The sequence below is a fragment of the Lactuca serriola genome, chromosome 5 (genome assembly GCF_051521515.1).
Source record: "Lactuca serriola cultivar US96UC23 chromosome 5, Lser_US96UC23_V15, whole genome shotgun sequence".
In the NCBI taxonomy this organism is placed as follows: domain Eukaryota; kingdom Viridiplantae; phylum Streptophyta; class Magnoliopsida; order Asterales; family Asteraceae; genus Lactuca; species Lactuca serriola.
In genome coordinates, this window is record NC_136412.1 from 158,562,988 (window position 1) to 158,581,953 (window position 18,966).

Consider the following 18,966-nt stretch of genomic DNA (forward strand, 5'->3'; position numbering starts at 1 on the left):
GGGCCAACGATTAACCATCCCCTCATCGAAAAGTTGGTGCTCGCCTTAATTTACACGGCACGACGACTCCATCGATACTTCCAGGCCCATTAGATAGATGTATTGACAAGATGACTGATTAAGCAGGTTCTCTTAAAGCCAGAGATGTCCGGACACCTCGTCAAATGGGCTATAGAACTACGAGAACATTACATTAGCTATCACCCTAGAGTGAGTATCAAAGGAAAAGCACTGACATACTTTCTATTGGAGATTCCGGAGGAGCTCCAACGAGAAATGATAGATATCACTCAGTGAAAGCACCCATAAGAGAAGGACGACCAACGATGGACTCTCTACATGGATGGAGCTTCCAGCAAAGAAGGCTTAGGAGCGGGCTTAATCCGAACCAGCCCCACGGGCAAGGAAATCACTAATGCTTTGCGCGTCGACTGCTACACCTCCAACAACAAGGCCGAATACGAAGCCCTACTGTCCGGCCTAAGATTAACAATAAAAATAGGAGCAGAGAAGATAGTGGCTCTAACTGACTCACACCTGGTAGCCTACCAGATCACTAAAGAATTTGAAGCAAAGGACAAACGAATGGAAAGGTACGTTAAAGCAGTCCAACTGATCACAAGCTCGCTAAAGAGTTTCACCAAACGGCAGATTCCAAGAGGAAGTAATAGGCGAGCGGACGCTCTAAGTAAACTCGCGTCAACATGTTTTGGCCACCTTTCTAAAGAGGTCCTAGTAGAAGTACTAAAACAAAGGAGCATTGACGAATGCCAAGTTGATTCTTTATTCACGGCGCGACCCAATTGGATGATACCCATTAAAGATTCTTTGCAGCAAGAAATACTTCCTTATGGCCACACGGAGGCACGCAAAACAAGAATATGAGCTCCCCAATACGCTATCTTGAGGGGAGCATTGTATAGGAAAGGTTACACAACTCCATGGCTCAAATGCATACACAATGAGTCTGGGAAGAAGGTTCTCCAGGAAGCTCACGCGGGATTAGACGGAGCCCACGAAGGGGTGAGAGCACTTACAAGCAAGATATTACGTATGGGGCTCTACTGGCCGGATATACACCAAGACGCCACCAAATTGACTCGAATATGCATGGAGTGTCAAACTTTCTCACCAGTACAAGGCGTACCTCCGGCCAAACTAACAAGTATCACAAGTCCATGGCCCTTTTACCAATGGGGAATTGACTTCATTGGCCCTTTCCCGGAAGCCCCAGGAAAGGTGAAATGTTTGGTCGTGGCAGTCGACTACTTCATGAAATAGATAGAAGCGAACCATTAGCATGTATTGTTGGGAAACAAATGAATAAATACATGTGGAAGAACATCGAACAACTTTCGGAATACCTAAGGTGCTAATCAGTGACAACATATTGCAATTCGCCGAAAACCCCTTCAGAGACTGGTGTGCGGAGAAAGGGATAGAGAAAAGATTCACATCGGTAGCACACCCCCAGGACAATGGGCAGACGGAGGTGTCCAACAGGACACTAGTGCACGGGATCAAAAAAAGACTTGGCAAAGCAAAGGGAAATTGCGTGGACGAAATGCCAGGAGTTCTCTGGTCGAATCGAACCACACCACGGACCAACACAAACGAAACACCATTCAACCTGGCTTACAGGGCCGAACCGATGCTACTAGTAGAGATGATGATGGGGTCGATACGAACAGAGTATTGCCAGGAACAAGCAAATGACAAAGACCTGAGGGAGAATTTAGATCTTCTGGAAGAACGTCAAGAACGCTCAAACATTTGCCAGTCCACTTACAAAGGAGTAGCGGAAGGGTATTATAATCAGCGAGCCAAAGACAAGGCCTTTCGTTTCGGGGACCACGTCTTGTGGAAATATGAGGTCAGCAATGCGCAACCCTGCGGAAAGCTAAGCGCGAAATGGGAAGGACCGTACAAGGTGGTAGAAGCACATCGCAATTAATCGTACTCCTTAGAGACACTCGAGGGAAGAAAAATCCGAAGAACATGGAACGCAAGGAACTTAAGAAATTTCCACTTTTGAGCGAACCTACAAACCCCTAAACAGAAGGGAGTACACAGTTCTAGACTTCTAGTAAAACATCCCACGACCGGATTGATCACCCGGACCGACAGACGAACACTTAGTGTAGTCCAATAGGGAACCTTAGTGTGTTGACAACTAGTATGTATCAGAATTACACAATAAAAAGAATGTTCCAAAATGCACTAATATTAATGTGTTGCACGCCATTACCATGTGTGATGAATTCAAAAAACGAAACACAACGGATACTTAGTGAATCTACATGAACACTTATACATACTCACATAACGAGACACACAAAGCAACAAAACGACAAGTTTTAGAATAAAGTCGTAATGTGCAACAACACTTTTATACAAGAGGCTCTGCAAGCCCAAACTTTAACGAAGAGTCGTCCACAAGCAAGTAAACACGCCCCATGCATGCAGAAGCAATTAACAATACAGTGATATATATTTCAAAGAGACAATCAATACGAACAACCATAGATAACAAGGAAGCACCTAAACAAACAAAAGCAAACACGACCATTTCCGATTAACGTATAAACAAAGTCCTGCCACGAAGGCTCTAGAACATACATAACAAAATACCTTGAAGGCCACAACCTACTAGGAAAAAAAAGGAAACAAAAACAAGAAAAACAAGCTTCACCAAAGTTTTTTACACCTCGAAGGGCAACTCTAAAAAACTTCTAGGACCATCAAGCCCATCACCATCACGTTCAACACCACCGGCCACCTGCCTGCCCTCGTCGTCCGCACCAACACCATTCCCATCAAGAGGGTCCACAACAACATCCTTAGCATCATCAAACACACACAACATCTTCACCCATCCACGTCAAGCTGACCTAATCCAAGTAAACCTGCAAAATCCAAAGTAGCAAAGGCTAATAGAGCATCGTCCAAACCCAAGGAATGGATTGAACAAGAATCACTGGCAGATGGATCATACGTCCCCGCATCAACTTCCGCTTTCAAAATTGCCTATCCTGACTCTTCACCTGAAACAAACGCAACATGTCGGATACGACTGATAGCTCCACCAAATTCAGGATGTTCTATGAGTTTATCCATCGCTCGAATGAGCCTGATTTGGAACAGCCGCTCACGATCCGCCCTCAATGTTTCCAACTCACGGTCACGATCTGCAAGGTCATGTCCTCGACTCTTGTTCTGGATTATCAAGCCCTCTCATGTTTGTGTCAACGACTCCACATGAGCATCCAACGAGCTGCGGATGTCTTCCAATGTTAGATTCTTTGACACCAGCAAATTGTTCCTCTGATCAGATCGACGAGCGACACCTTCAAGCTCCGTCACTTGACCCTTCAAATCAGCCTCACTAGTTGCCAAAGCAGAGTGCACAATCTCTAAGTCGTCGAACCGCTGCACATGGCGAGAGCCAGAGGCCAGATAAGTCATGTCCTACGCAAAAGTGTAAGACATGTTGTGGGCAAGGGCGGCATTGTTCATCACATGAATGTCCCAAATGGTAGCAGGGGGAAGGGCATGCTGTGTGAACTCCAAGGCATCAGAGAGAATAGAAAAACGAGATTTTGCATCTAGACTCCACCCAGGAACAACAAACAGTGGCATCATGCAAGGCCCCTACAGGAAAAACCTCATGGTGTGACCGCTTGGCACTATCCCTTGAAGATCGAGTACTGGAATGAGTACTTGAAGCAATCACAACAGTGACAATGGGCTGCTCAGACGCCCTCTCAATACCTTCATACTGTTGAACGTCATCATCGGGTTTACCAAAACACGGTCATGAGGGGAGGATGTAGAAGATAGAAGGCGCATATGCCCGAGACATTGCATCACACGCCTGCTGATCTGGATAAAACTACCCTCTGAAGTCGGCTCACTCATGGCTTGAACAACTTTTTGCTTCCTCATGGCGTGATGGGAGCTGGAAATAATCCCATCTTTTCTATTCCCCATATCTTCAGCTGAAGTTTCCTCTAAAGGACAGGAAATCAGACCAGTGGACAGGGAGACATCCGGAGCCGATTGGTCCCCCGTCGCGGAGGAACTCCCTAACGACTGTGACGAAGTCGCAACAGGGATACTCAAGTGACTGGGCGGAGGAAGAACCTCGTGAAGAGCCACCACACGGTGCTTTAACTTCCCATGGTACCGCTTCCACAGGACGGATTCCATGGAAACGGAACACTCAGTACTTGTAAAGAACAACAGTGAGACTTGATAATTTTTTCCTTTTCTATGTTAAAAAGGGGGAGAGGGGGAAGGGAAGTAAGCATGACTTACCATTAGAGACAGTGTAAAAGACCGACATCTCCTTCCGAGCACGCTAGCTAGGGCTCATTCCAATGTCGATGAACAACACCTCAAACAACCCATCGATGTCCACCTGAAGAGTGCGCAATAAATCAACAATCGCTAGGTTCTGCGAAAACAACTTGGGGGTAACATCCGACAAGGCATTTTCCCGACGGTGCTCCCGACCAAGCAATTCCTAATTAACGCATAACCACTTATCTTGCATGTTCTTTGGCGGTTTGCTGTCGCGGACAAGGTTGTGGCCTCCACGACGAGCAGAGAAGGTGTACTTATCACCAGTGGCTACAAATCGGAAGAAGAAGAAGTCGGGAACAATGTCATTGGCCCGACATATCATCTCAAAGGCCACCATCTTATGAACAACGCTAGGGGTCAACATCTGAATGCTGCAGTCATTGCGATGAAGCAATTCCCGCTGAAAGTTGGTCAAAGGAAGTCGGAGGCCAGCATCAAAAGTCTTCAGATAAACACCCACCTTTCTGGGTGGCGGCGAAGTGATCACATCGTCGGATGTCGGAAACTATACTCCGTTAGCCGACGTATGGTCGTACGCTTCCTAGAGAGTAGCAAACTCGGAGGAGCAAGGAATCATACTCATGGAGGAAGCCATAAAGAAGATACAAAAGAAAATGAGAAGAAAGAAAAAGAGAAAGAAGAAGGTGAAATACTGGGAAAACCCTTTCCACAAGTTATAGGTGAAAAGGGCGGGATTTTCGAAAATCCCTGACATGGCTGACCTAACCGCCACACAGTCGAACAGTCACATCGTCAAAACTAAAGTGACGACCAAGCAAGGTCACGACACATGTATCAGCAGTTAAGTCTAGAACATCATAGCTAACTAGCGAACGCTATGATTTCTGGATTGGCAGACTTGATGACATGCCCCTTAGCGCGGGCCAAGAATAAAAGTACTCCCCAGTTCGGGACCTCCAGCAAGGCCCAGTCAGGCCCAACATGGCTGCCCCGGCGGATCCCTAGGAACCGGGCGCCCCCCCAGTGTAGGGAGACTGCATGGAAGGCCCAGCTTCGCCAAGGTGAACCTTCCACTACAGGACAAGGATAACGGCTCCAGGAGATAAGGAACACCGCCATAACATTATCTCCTGGACTAGTTGTTGGACCTGACACAACGAGGAATACGACTCACCAATAAGGACAACAGATCTTGTCTGAACTGCAATCCTTGTCCCTTGTACGGACCAAGGAGGATCCTTAGTATAAAAGTATTGTAAGTCCCAAAACAATAGATCTCACACAATATCCATCAATCTATTTAGTGAATGCGGAGTGTAAACCAAACAGTGATTCAATAACACTCAAAATAACTTAATGCACATAATTTATTGATCAATCGTCCGGTACATAAGATTCTGATTACACACTGTTTTCTCTCTGGATCTCTCTAAATCACGTCCCAAGCATATGGCAACCCCCTTAAACGTCCATCCTCACTATCTAGGCTAAAGAACACTATTTATACCTAGTCCTAATAACCAAGCCCAAGCCCAAAACCTAAACAAATCACTATAAAGCCTAACCAAAATCACATGTGATTTTGGCCCAAACAACACCAAAACGTGGTGTTTTCGGTCCTAGACCAAGAACTCTAATAGCTTATGAAAAGGAAATTATAAACCACAATTTATGACCTAACAATCTCCCCCTTGGTTTATTGCTTTCTTTTCACTTACAATAAACCCTAATTTAGTCCTAACAATCCCCCCTTGGTTTATTGCTTTCTTTTCTTTTCAGTCTTCCTTGATCTTTGGCTTTCAGCTATAATATTCGATTTCTTCACAACTTCAAGATGAGCATATGAATGTATGCATGAATGACTTTATCTTGAACAGTTGGAGTTATTTTAAAGATATGGCTTTGAACGCACACTGGGTGTAGAGGCTTCTTGTAATGATTCTTGAAAATCAGCACTTTCAGCTTTGAAATACTTCAGAGAAAATAAAAGAGAGACCAATTCTTCTGGGTCACTTCAGCAAGTTTATAGATAGCAGGAAATTGACTAAGGAGGCTTCAATACAATCTGTCACATAACTTCAAATACAGCTTCACCTTGCTTCTGGGGTTGAAAAATTGAATGTTGAAATATAATTTCTCTTCCGGTTCCTTTGAATGAATATTTTTTTAACGATCACCGTTGGGCCTTGACAAGTAACAAATGACTAGAAAGTCCTTGTGGATCAGAGAATCATAAAGACCGTTCTCACCACGGTTGTTCAAGGACCCATTGTTCGCTCAGATAGAGACGTCTTGTTGCATCTGTGTGAACGCGGAGGAACACACTGCGATTTGTTGAGTATAGGAGAACTACTCATGGCCTTTTTGATGTTAACCCTTGTATATCCTAGATCAAAGATCTCAATACAGTTTTTCAAGTGAATAAGTTAACTTGGCCCTTGGCGAGACGTTCAACGATAATCGTGCCTTGCGAGGTGCATCGCATTGGTTCCATGACATCTGTACAGTTTCAAACTTTTATTTCTTTAAATACTACAGTTCTTTGAAAGATACTGCCTAACTGACAGTTTTTACAGTTTCAATACTTCACTTCCTTGTAAAAATAGAGTGAAGTGTAATAACCATCAACTCCTTTCAAAGTTTCTTCTCTTTGCTCAAACAATTCTGATACAGTTTCCATGAGTCTCTTCTCTTTTTTGAATTCTCTTTTTAAGACAAACGAACCTTTGAGATAAAAAAATAAAAGTAAAAATAAATTTAGCACACAATAGAAATAAATAATAAAAAAAATTAAAATTAAAAATACACTCAAAAGTAAAAAAATAAAATATTTTTATATTTTTGATTTTTCTAGAAAAAGAAATAAAAACAAAAATAAGCATATTTATGGATTTTTTTTAAATTTTATAATTTTTGTTTGATTTTTTTATTTTCTGATTTTTATTGTTTTTTAATTCTGCCCCTAAATTTGTGCATAGAGGAAAAATATGAACAAATTTAACAAAAACAAAAACAATGACTAAATTTAAAACTTTTTGGGATCAAAGTTGTCAAACATTCAATAACGCTTATCAGCACACACTTGTATGTTTAGCTCTGGTCAATCACCAATATTGTGATCCACTTAAACACAAATGATATTGAAAAGTTGGATAAATTATAAGTAACAAGTCATTGTGATCATATTCCTAAATGATATTCCTAATTAGGCCATTTGGCTGACGAGAACCAAGGATATTGTTGTCCACCTAAATTAAGCAACGAGATCTACAACAACCATTTAAATGGTTCAATTTTAGACGCACTAGAATGTGTTCCCCATTTCCCGATATACCCTGGTAATCAAGAACATTCAAAGAACTCCATACATTAGGTAAGTAGACAATCATTAAAAGAGAATTCAGATTTAGAAATGCATATGTTGTGCCCGACGTCGGATCTCTTCCAATCACGTGGAGGGGACAACATGTGACTAACACGGATAGGGGTTGAGAGGTAGAATGTTGCATATGTTGTGTTCCAGGTCAATTCTATTCCAATCACGCAGAGGAGACAACATATGACTAACAGATAGAAATAATTGCATAGATAAGATGATGCAAAGAGATAGAGTTGCATATGTTGCATTCCAGGTCGGATATTCCGATCACGCAAAGGAGGCAACATATGACTGACAGATACAAAGCAAGAAAGTGATTTCCTACAGACCTACTTTATCAAAACCCCCAGGTACCCTATCAGTACTGGAATTAAAGAAATAAATCCGTACATCGAGAAAGTGTTAAGCCACAGTTCTAGATAATAAGTAACTTTAATGTATGTTGTAGGATCCCTTGTTTATCTCACTGCTCAATCTATCCAAGAGTCGTATAGTCAGTCCAAATATAACTATCTACGTCAAGATGAGTTAACATTGTCCAGTCCTTTCATTGTCAGCTTTGTCTAGTCCATTTGAATCCTTTGTGCCTACCAGCACATTGAACACAGAGTCTAACCAATTTAGTTTCAATGCATTACACACATCTCAAAATTTCCTTTTAGCAAAAAACTTCATATCACTTCCCAAAAATGATTACGAAGGAAAACATATTTTTGTCGTTTTCATTTTTATAATTTTTTTTTATTTTTTGATTTTTGATTTTTTGATTTTTTTTTAATTTCTCCCCCTTAATTTGGGCATGGGGAAGAAAGAAACAGAATAAATGCACAAATTAAAAAATTGTCTTTAAAACGAATCATTTTATGAAAAACTTAAAAGTATAGAGAAGAAAACTCAAACCGTAATTCAACAATTGAAGTTGCATCCAGATGATCTGAGAACAGCATGCACATGCAGCAACATGTTCAGCCTCAGCTGTGTTTCAACTCCGGAACGAAGTTAAAGTATTCAACAGGCCTATAAACATGATCCCCATTTGTGATCCTTACTTTCTTCCTTCTTGCAAAGGATACATGCTCTCAATTAAAGTTCCGAATGTAATGTAGTTGAGAGATGTCTCCTATCATGTGCCTGGAACAGCCACTATCAACAAACTGAAGTCTGATGATATTCCTCCATAGTTTCTCCGACACAGAGTGTGAGATTAGTTGGTCTTTGGGACCTAGTCCATTTTGAATCTGGGTTGACATTTAGCATCTACACAAGGTACTCTCTCCCATGACATATTCGGTTTATCAGACACAAAAGTTGACAAAACATTAGAATCATTAGATGATTTGGGAGTATGAACCTTTAAGACCCATCTGTAGTCGGGTTTAACCCATTTCTTGTTTGATCGGATGGATGCCTTATCACTAGCTTTAGAACTTGAAACCGATCGCCAAGTTGACTTTGAACTAAGTGATCTTGATTTAACTGAGCCATCTCTTGAATTTGGCTTCTTGTCAGACATTCCCATCCTGTCCTTGGGATTTTGATTCTTTGCCTTTTTCACATTGCAGTCACCATTGTGCGATTGTGACCTCGAAGGGTTTCTTTTGGAGGATCTCCCTCTTGGCGCGTTCTGCCAACCTTGTCTGTAGTAAGGAACATACAAACGATGTGGACAATTTTTCGCAATGTGACCGGGAGTCTTAAAGTTAAAGCAAGTTTGTCTTTTTCATATAGATAAGGTTATGACTTGGTCCTTGTCCAATAGAAGTTTGTTTCGAAGAACTTCCACAAGCACAAGCACAAGCACAAGAACATTTGTTAGACTGCTTGACAGACTTTTGTGGCTTGGATTTTTCAACAGCAGGAGTGTCATCATCAATGGCTTGTGAAACACTTTTAGCAGACCCAGAATTGATTTTGTTCTGCTTACTCTCATCTTGAACTACCTCTTTATCTGCACATGAAGTAGAAGAATTAGAATTGCTCACCTCATCACAAGTTTTTGAATCATTTTCAGCAGAACAAGAGTTATTTGTGTTCTGCTCATGTCCATCTTGCACAGTGACCTGCTATGCACTTGAGGTAGAACATTAGTATCATTTACCTCAATATTCTTAGTTGGGCCAGATTGTTCGGTCTTAACTGAAGCTAATACAGGGGCGGGCCAAACTGAGCAGATGTCTTTACCTCATTGGTTTGAAGGGGTGGGTTATAGTTATCGTTGAACGGAGGTGGAACACTCTGATACCCTAGACCGTTATTCTAATTATCTTTAAATTTAAACTGTTTTTCTATCATGGACACAACTACCTCATTTTACATGTCAAATTTCTTACAGTTAAATTCAGCATCTTTATATTTAGCTTTTAATGCATCAAGTTCGGCGGTTAGGTTGGCAATCTCTACTTGAGCATAGTCATATTGTTCATATTTAATACTATATTCTCCCTTAATTCTTTTTAGGTCTTTGGTTTAGGCCTCTAATTGTTGTTTTAAGGGTTTTTGGGCCTTTCTGAGAGTATATCCTTCATATTTAAGGTCCTCAATTTCCCTAATTAATAAATCATATTGATCACGATAAAGTTTAATTGTATCACTACATGCTTGAGAACAGGAAGTTTCATTGACCTCTTTTGTGATTGATGAACTCATAGTTTACCAAAAAATAGATCTGATTGCGAAACCAAAAAAAGCCCTTTGACTTGAAATTTCGAAATTCAAACTTGAAAGTCAAACGTAAAAGTCAAAACTGAAAGTCAAACTTGAAAAGTCAAGCTTGAAAAGTCAAACATGAAAACTTGAAAGTCCAACCAGAAAGTCAAACCGAAAGGTCAAATATCAAACCTGAAAGTCAAAAGTCAACTTTGAAAGTCAAAGGTGAAAGTCAAAGTTCTTTGTCAAAAAAGATTAACCTTGACCGAAAACAAAAATTTATAAACCGAAAATGAAAATTTCTATACCAAAACCGAGAGTATTTGACCAAATACGGGCCTTTTTGATCAAATACAAGGCCTAAGGACCCAAAACTAAATTATTTGATAAAAAAATATGGCTTTTTTACCAAAAAAAAGTCAAAATGTGGAAAATCCGAGATTTTAGCCGAGGATGCGACGCCGAAATCTTGGACCGAGAACCAAGGCTGAAATCCGAACCAAAGAATGCTGAACTGAAGAACAGGACTGAGAATCCGAGGATTCGAACCAAGAATAGGAACCGAGAAGCTAAGACCGAACTCTTATGAACCGAACATCTGCGAGTCCGAAGTCTTCGGACCGAGAACGTCACGCCGACCGAGAACTGTTGCTGCTGACCGAAGACCGAAGCTGACAATCGAGAACCTCCTAGGGTTTGACCGAATGCGAGGATATCCACCTAGATTTTGCAAATTTTGACATAAAATGCCCAAAACTTGCCAAAAACACGGGATTTTCAAAATTTTAATGCCAAAATCGATCTAAACTCCAAAAATATGAATAACACGAAGAACAATGAAATCATAAAATATAAATCAAAAACACCTAGAAACTCCAAGAAAAAGTGTTTGCAATGACCCGATTGATACCGATCCAAGCTCTGATACCAATTGTAAGTCCCAAAACAATAGATCTCACACAATATTAATCAATCTATTTAGTGAATGCAGAATGTAAACCAAATAGTGATTCAAGAACACTCAAAATAACTTAATGCACATGATTTATTGATCAATCATCTGGTACATAAGATTTCGATTACATACTGTTTTCTCTCTAGATCGCTCTAAATCACACCCCAAGCATATGGCAGCTCCCTTGAACGTCCAACCTCACTATCTAGGATAAAATAACACTATTTATACCTAGATCTAATAACCAAGCCCAAGCCTAAAACCCAAACAAAACAATATAAAGCCTAACCAAAATCACATGTGATTTTGGTCCAAACGACACCAAAACATGGTGTTTTCGGTCCTAGTATTAGGTGCAATTTGTGCACCTTTTTGCACACATTTTAGTCCTTTTTCATGCATCTATTTAGCATAATTGTTCTTCGTTTTTCTTGTTTTTCATCATATTCATCTTAGTCTCTAGAACAACCTTATTTGCACACTTTCATGTTTTTTGTTTCTGGTAAACCGGAGGTTAGGATGCGCTTTGGGAGGTGCTGGGACGCATCGGTGAAGATTTCGGGATGATCGGGCGAATAACGGAAAAGTTGAAAAAAATCAAGTTTGGATTCGGAGTTAGAGGAGTACACGGGTCGTGTTGGATTTACACTGAAAAGTGGGCACGGAGCGTGTTTGACAAAGAAGTTGTTGACGTTGTTGAACACGGGCCGTGTCAGTTTAGTGCAAATCAACACAGGCCGTGTTGGCTGCGGAACACGACCTGTGTCAGTTTAGCCTATTTTAACACGGGCCGTCTTCGACCCAAAAACTACATTTTGATAGTTTTTCTTATCTTTCATATTACAGGATAAGGGTCATTTTTACACACACACACACATATCATATTATAGCACATTTTGTGAGGGGATTTTGAAAGTTTTTGCAAGCGTTTGATCAGTAATCAATTGGAAACATTATTTCTAGTATTTGTAAGTTGTAATTCCACATTATTTTCATCCTTTAAACTTGTGATCTTGTTTTATCCATGTGTGGCTAGAACCTTATTTTCTCCAACTTCATGTCTTTACTTCTTAGTTGTGATTTCAATCATATGACTTGATGTTTGCTTTTTAATTTCTATCTAGTGAGTTTGATTTTGATTTAATCGAATGTTTGATTATAATTGTGATTCTTATTGGCCATTTAAATTAGGTTTAGGTCATTCAAGTTATCTCTTTTACAAAATCCGTAATTTTTTCGTGAAATTAAACAAGTAACAAGCACTAAATTGATTTCCATTGAATGAATTTAGTGTAAATCTTATTCACACACTCTTACGCTCCCGAGCTTGTGAGGAGTATTGGGTATTGTTGGGAACATTCACATAAAGTTTAATGCAATCTTTCAATCTAATTCTAAGAGCTTGTTTAGATTAGGTTAGTAAGGTTAGGTTAATCAAAGAGCTTGTTTTGGTTAAGTAATGTGGTGAATGGGAAGTGTTAGAGCTTGTCAACACTTTCAAGTACCAACTTAGAATTGACAAAATATCATGTTATCTTGGAATCACATTGCTAAGTTGTCATACATAGAGTTGGAGTCCTTACAAATTCTGAATTTAATTCACTCATTTAGTTGATTACTTATGTTTTAATTGTTTGTTTAATCATAACATTCTAAACCCCCTCTCTTTAATATTAGTGAGCATAGTACCTTGTGCAAAGAGGTATAGACCAATTGTCCTGTGTCTCTATGGATCGACCCTACTTGCCTTGTACTACCTTTTAGTGCAATATAGTAGTGTTATTTTGGAGTATATCGTACCCCTATATTTGTTGGATCTGACACGCCTAACAAATTGGCGTCGTTTTTGGGCACACGGTGTTACTAATTGTTTTATGCTAAGATCTTTAGGTACAAGTATGCCATTTCCAATAGACTCAGAGATAGAGAAGAGTGTAAAGAGGTTACGGAAGCAAGCCAAGCTTCGAAAGAGGCAACCGGGTTCCGGGACTTCTTCATTATCTATACCTCCGGTCATTAACATTTGGGAGGATATACCCCTCTCAAGTGTGTCCGCATCCGATACAGAAACTCTCTCACTCTCACCACAACCATCCTCACCCATAAATACCACTCCACCCTCTTCACCTATTCATAACATCCCAAACTCTACACCCTCAAAAACTTCAACCACTACTCATACCATGGGAGATAACCATGGAGGGAACCCACCTCCAAATCCTCCACTCGAGCAAACCCTTTTCCAATGGGTGAGGCAAAAGGTTACTCAACAACCTCTTTGCATCACATATCCAGCAGCCACAAACTTAGGACTAAAATCCGGGCTCATCCACTTACTCCCAACCTTTAGAGGCCTGGAAAATGAAGATCCTCACAAGTTCCTGACTGAGTTCTATCTTGTGTGTGTAGGCATGAAACCACAAATTGTCACGGAGGATCAAATCAAGCTTAGGGCATTCCCCTTTGCAGTGCAAGATGCAACAAAAGATTGGCTTTATGACCTCCCACCGGGGACGGTTACTACGTGGGTAGATCTTGCACGATTATTTTTGGATAAATACTTTCCTGAGATGAAAGCTTCAGCCCTACGACGGGAAATCATTGGAATCAAGCAACATAAGAGAGAGGCTTTTCACACATATTGGGAGAGATTCAAGGAACTTTGCGCCCATTGTCCAAAGAACGGAATCACCAAATACCAGCTCCTCCAGTAATTCATTGAAGGCATGACTCTAATGGAAAGAAGGCTTCTTAATGCCTCCAGTGGTGAATCACTACTTGACAAGACTCCCACTGAAATCCCAAACTTAATCAAAAACATGGCTGAAGATTCTAAACATTCAAGTCATGATGAAGAATGGTACACGGATGCACCCCGAGGTGTAAAGGAAGTGCAAACTCCTCAAATTGAAGCTCAATTGTCCGAGCTTACAAAGGTTGTAATGATGTTGGCTAATGACAAGGGTGTGCAGCCCACACCCCGCCCTTGCGGTATTTGTACTCAAGTAGGGTACCCAACTGACATGTGCCCTCAAGTTCATGATGAGGATTATGAAGAAGCAAAAGCCATGGGAGGTTATTCCAGATCAAATCAAAGAGGATACGATCAGCCACGGGGTGACCAAAAATGGAACAACAATCAAGGTTGGGGAGGAAATCAACAGGGAAGTTATCAACCAAGTCAACCAAATCAATACCAACAAAGACCACCTTTTCCACCACAGAACTTTCAGCCAAGACAGCCACAACACCCTACTCAACAAGCGGGTTCATCGAGTATGTCCTTAGAGGACATACTAAAGAGTTTGGACACTAGCACCCAAGCTTTCCAACAAGAGACAAAAGCAAGTATAAAGAACTTAGAGCAACAAGTTTCACGTCTTGCTATTTCTGTAAGCAAACTAGAATCTCAAGGAAAGTTGCCTGCCTAAACAGAAACGAATCCAAGGCACAACGTGTGTTCCATCGCTTTGAGAGGTGGAAAGAGCTATGATGGTCCAAAAGTGCCGGTTGATCAAGAAGAAGAAGAAATAGTGGTCAAAGAGGCAACCAAAAAAGTGAAGAAGGAAGATAAAACAACTGAAAAGAATCCCTTCGTCACTGAGTCTAAAGCCACACCTGCTCCATTTCCCGAACGATTAAAGAGCACGAAGAAAGAACGGGAGGAGAGTCAGATTATGCAAATGTTCCAGAAAGTTCACATTAACATCCCACTCCTCGAGGCCTTCAAGCAGGTACCTAGATATGCAAGCTTGTTTAAGGATCTTCGTGAATCTAAAAAGAAATTGAAAGGAAACCAAATTGTAAAAGTTGGGGAAAATGTATCTGCGGTTCTGCAAAAGAGGATGCCCCCGAAGTGCAATGATCTTGGAGTCTTTACCGTGCCATGAAAATCGGGGAATCTTTATGTACCTCGGCCATGCTCGATCTAAGTGCATCCATAAATGTCCTACCATATTATATTTTTAAATCAATTGGAGTAAGAACATTCAGCAAAACCGGTGTGATCATCCAACTTGCCGACCGGTCTTTCGTACATTCAAAAGGTGTATTGGAGGACGTGTTAGTGCAAGTTGATGAATTATTTTTCCCGACTGATTTTTAGGTCTTAGATATGGGATATGATGACTCTCCAAGTTCAAGTTCCATACTTTTGGGTAGACCTTTTCTTAAAACTTCAAAAACAAAAATTGATGTCTACAACGGAACTTTAAGTATGGAATTTGATGGTGAAGTTATCAACTTCAATGTTCAAGAAGCAAAAAGGGATCCTTCCGATGTTCAATTTGTCAATCTTGTGAATTTGATCTAGCCCTCAACTAGAAAGGGTTTAAACTTGTCTAACAATGAATTTCTAGAGTTAGTTTTGTCACGAAAATTAAACAGGAACAAAGCCAAAGAGATTACAAAGGAGTTTGATATGAATAATGAGGTGTTGGTGAAAGACCCCAACTTTCGTACTATTCCAACATTATTCTTAAGTTACTTCCTCAAAACATGCTACATGCATATTTATAAAACAATATTTTATATTGATAAAATGATTACAAAAGATTGGATACAAATCGACTAAGTTTTATTACATTTTATATCTACCCAGGAATCTATTATTCATATACATACTTGAACATTTAAAATACAGAGAAATAGTATTAACTATTATAAATCTTTCAACAGTATAAAACTATATTGGATACTCATCACCTGCAATTGTTAAACATTGAGAGGGATAAGCGATAATTCTTAGTGAATTCAATAAATAGATACAATATAATCTTATGCCTTATATATACCAATATGACAGAATCAAAAGGGAACAACAACAACAATAGCATATGCGTATCATATGTCAGGCTTTCAATATCAACTCAAGATTTGATTCAAAGATTTACGATCAATGAGACATAACGATTTCAATACTTGATACGCATCAATAAAGCTTTGGCCCAAATGGCACAGAAGAGATATAATTTCTGATTAACATTTTGGTAGACTTCAAGCTTGTAGCCCTGTCTAACCATTTGCCAATACCATAGAATAGAGTTCATTCTCTTACGGAGTCATGCTCTACATGGTCAGAGGCTACATACCCATCCTATCTAACCTTCTTCCAATGCCATAGAATAGAAGTCATTCTCTGATGAGACATGTTCTACATGGCCAGAGGCTACATACCAGTACCACCGTGAATCTAAGTCCTTTCACTGATCACATGGTCAAAGGTATAACTTCGCTATTAAAAATAGCGAATAAAAATAACACGGGAAAATAAATCAGATTAATAGCACTGAAAAGCATATAGCACATATAACACATAACATATAATTGTTCCTATATATTCAACTCACCTTAAAATAATCGGGGGTTAAAATAGTAATTTGAGCAGCATATCGGGTCCAAATATGGCTTTATTCGTTGAAAACCGGGAGAATTAGCTAAAAACCGGGCTCTAAAAAGGTAGAGCTTCAAAACCGAAAAGATAAATTTTTCGGGCTTCACGACACTTCGGGCCGTGTTTCGGGTGTTAAAATTGACACTGGGGCTTTGGGGGATGTCAAAATAGTAAAAATATTGCAAATTGGATGAAAAATAGCAATTTCTTAAAATTACCAGAGAACGCTCGCAAGCCTTGTATTTATAGGGCGAGGATGTGAGGGTTCAAATCCGAGGCTAGAGGAGTCAGCAGCTGCGAAGACCACGCGGAAACAGGAGCTCGATTCGGAGGCCAAACGTCGCGCATGCAAGGCGGCCCGGTGCGAGGCTCAGAAGGGTGACACGAGTGCGAGGCGCGTCGAAAGCTGGTTGGGCCGCGACTTCAGACGAATCGAAAGGCAACACGCGTCAGATCAGGGTAGAGCGGCTACTGTTCATGCGAGGTGATGTGGCTGGTTCCGGATAAGGCTTATCCATGCGAGTTTATCCGAAATTCTCGGATTTTGAGTCAAAATCTTCCGAAATTCATAACTTTCGCATATGAACTCCGTTTTTGACGTTCTTTATATGCATGTGTAGCTAAAATTATCCTCTACAACTTTCGTTTAGACTTCGTTGGCTAATTTTGAGTTTAATTTTAATATTATTATTTTTAACAGACCGGGACAGGAAAATCCGTTAAAAATCCATAACTTCTTCATTCGACATCCGTTTTCGTCAGACTTTTTACCGTTGTACTACTAATGACGATACCTTCAATTCTCGTTTAGGTTGTGTTGGCTGAAAATCACTCGATCTAAAATTCGAGTTTTTAGCTGTCTACTACTAATCTAAAACTTCGAAAAATCATAACTTCCTCATACGAAGTCAGATTTTTGCGTTCTTTTTATCGAACTTCTCAGTTTAATGAACACTACGACTTTCATTTAGATTACTAAGGATAAATAGTAGTTTTTCAAACACTTACTTTTTACGTCATTCAGCGTCGTGCCAGTTTTGTCGCGGATCTTCGATTGGTCATAACTTCTTCGTTATAACTTGGATTTCGACAAGGTTTTCGACTAAACACTTCTAACGAGATTCTATACAACATAAAATAATAAAATTTTACTTATTTAAAATTTTATATTTTCGCTAAATTTTCATTATTTGGCTATTAATTGGAATCTCATAAGACTTCCAATATTTTATGAGTGATTCTGAACATAGTTTTACTTCATTTCTAGTAAAAACTATCTGTTAGAACTCAACACTCAATTTTATTCACTTTTAATAATAACAATACACAATTTCAGAACATGTATGTTACAAATACCTCCTCCTTTTGAGGATTTCGTCCCCGAAATCATAACGATTAAAACAATTAGGGATACTTCACTCTTATTTCATTCTTATTTTTCCCAAGCATAATTTGAGCCTCGATGGTGTTTCCACTTGAGAAGCACCAAATTCACTTCTTTATTACGTAGATTAGTCATTCTTTCATTTAGGATCTCTTCTACTTAACTTATTATCCAGTTTCACCTCGGATAAATGGAACCGTCTCATCATAATTGCTCAAACATTTTTGTAAATAACTCACATGAATTACATAATGTATACTTGACAAATCTTCTGGCAATTCCAAGTAGTATGCTTGCTTACCAACCGTTCTTTCTTCCAAAGTAGCATAACGCCTTTTCATGAAATACCTTCAGTATTACTAAATCATCCACCCGGAATTCTACGGGTCGTCTCCTCTTTTCTGCATAGGACATCTGTCGATCCTGGGCTACTTTCATTCTTTCTCGGAAAATTTGTATCTTTTCAGTGATCTCTTGAATCATTTCAGAGCCTCCAAAGATCTTATGTCCTACGTCATGCCAACATATTTGAGTATGATATTTACGCTCATACAGTACTTTATATACCTTCAGTATATTTTCTACTGTCTGGATTGCTCTCTTCTTCTAACAATTTGTCTGAGGATGATAAGTTGTACTAAGAGCAACTCGAGATCCTAATTCATGCTTCATTCTCGCCCAAAAGTGAGAAGTGAAACAAGTATCACAATCGGAAATAATCTTTAGTGGCGCACCATGTCTCACCACAATTCCGTCCAAGTATACTTGCACGTATTTCTCTATTGGAGCATCTTTTCATAGCACAAGAGTTCTGCGTGGTTCTTTGATAACCAATCTATGTCGAGAATAATATCAAAGTTGGCAAGTATATAGGAATTAGGCTA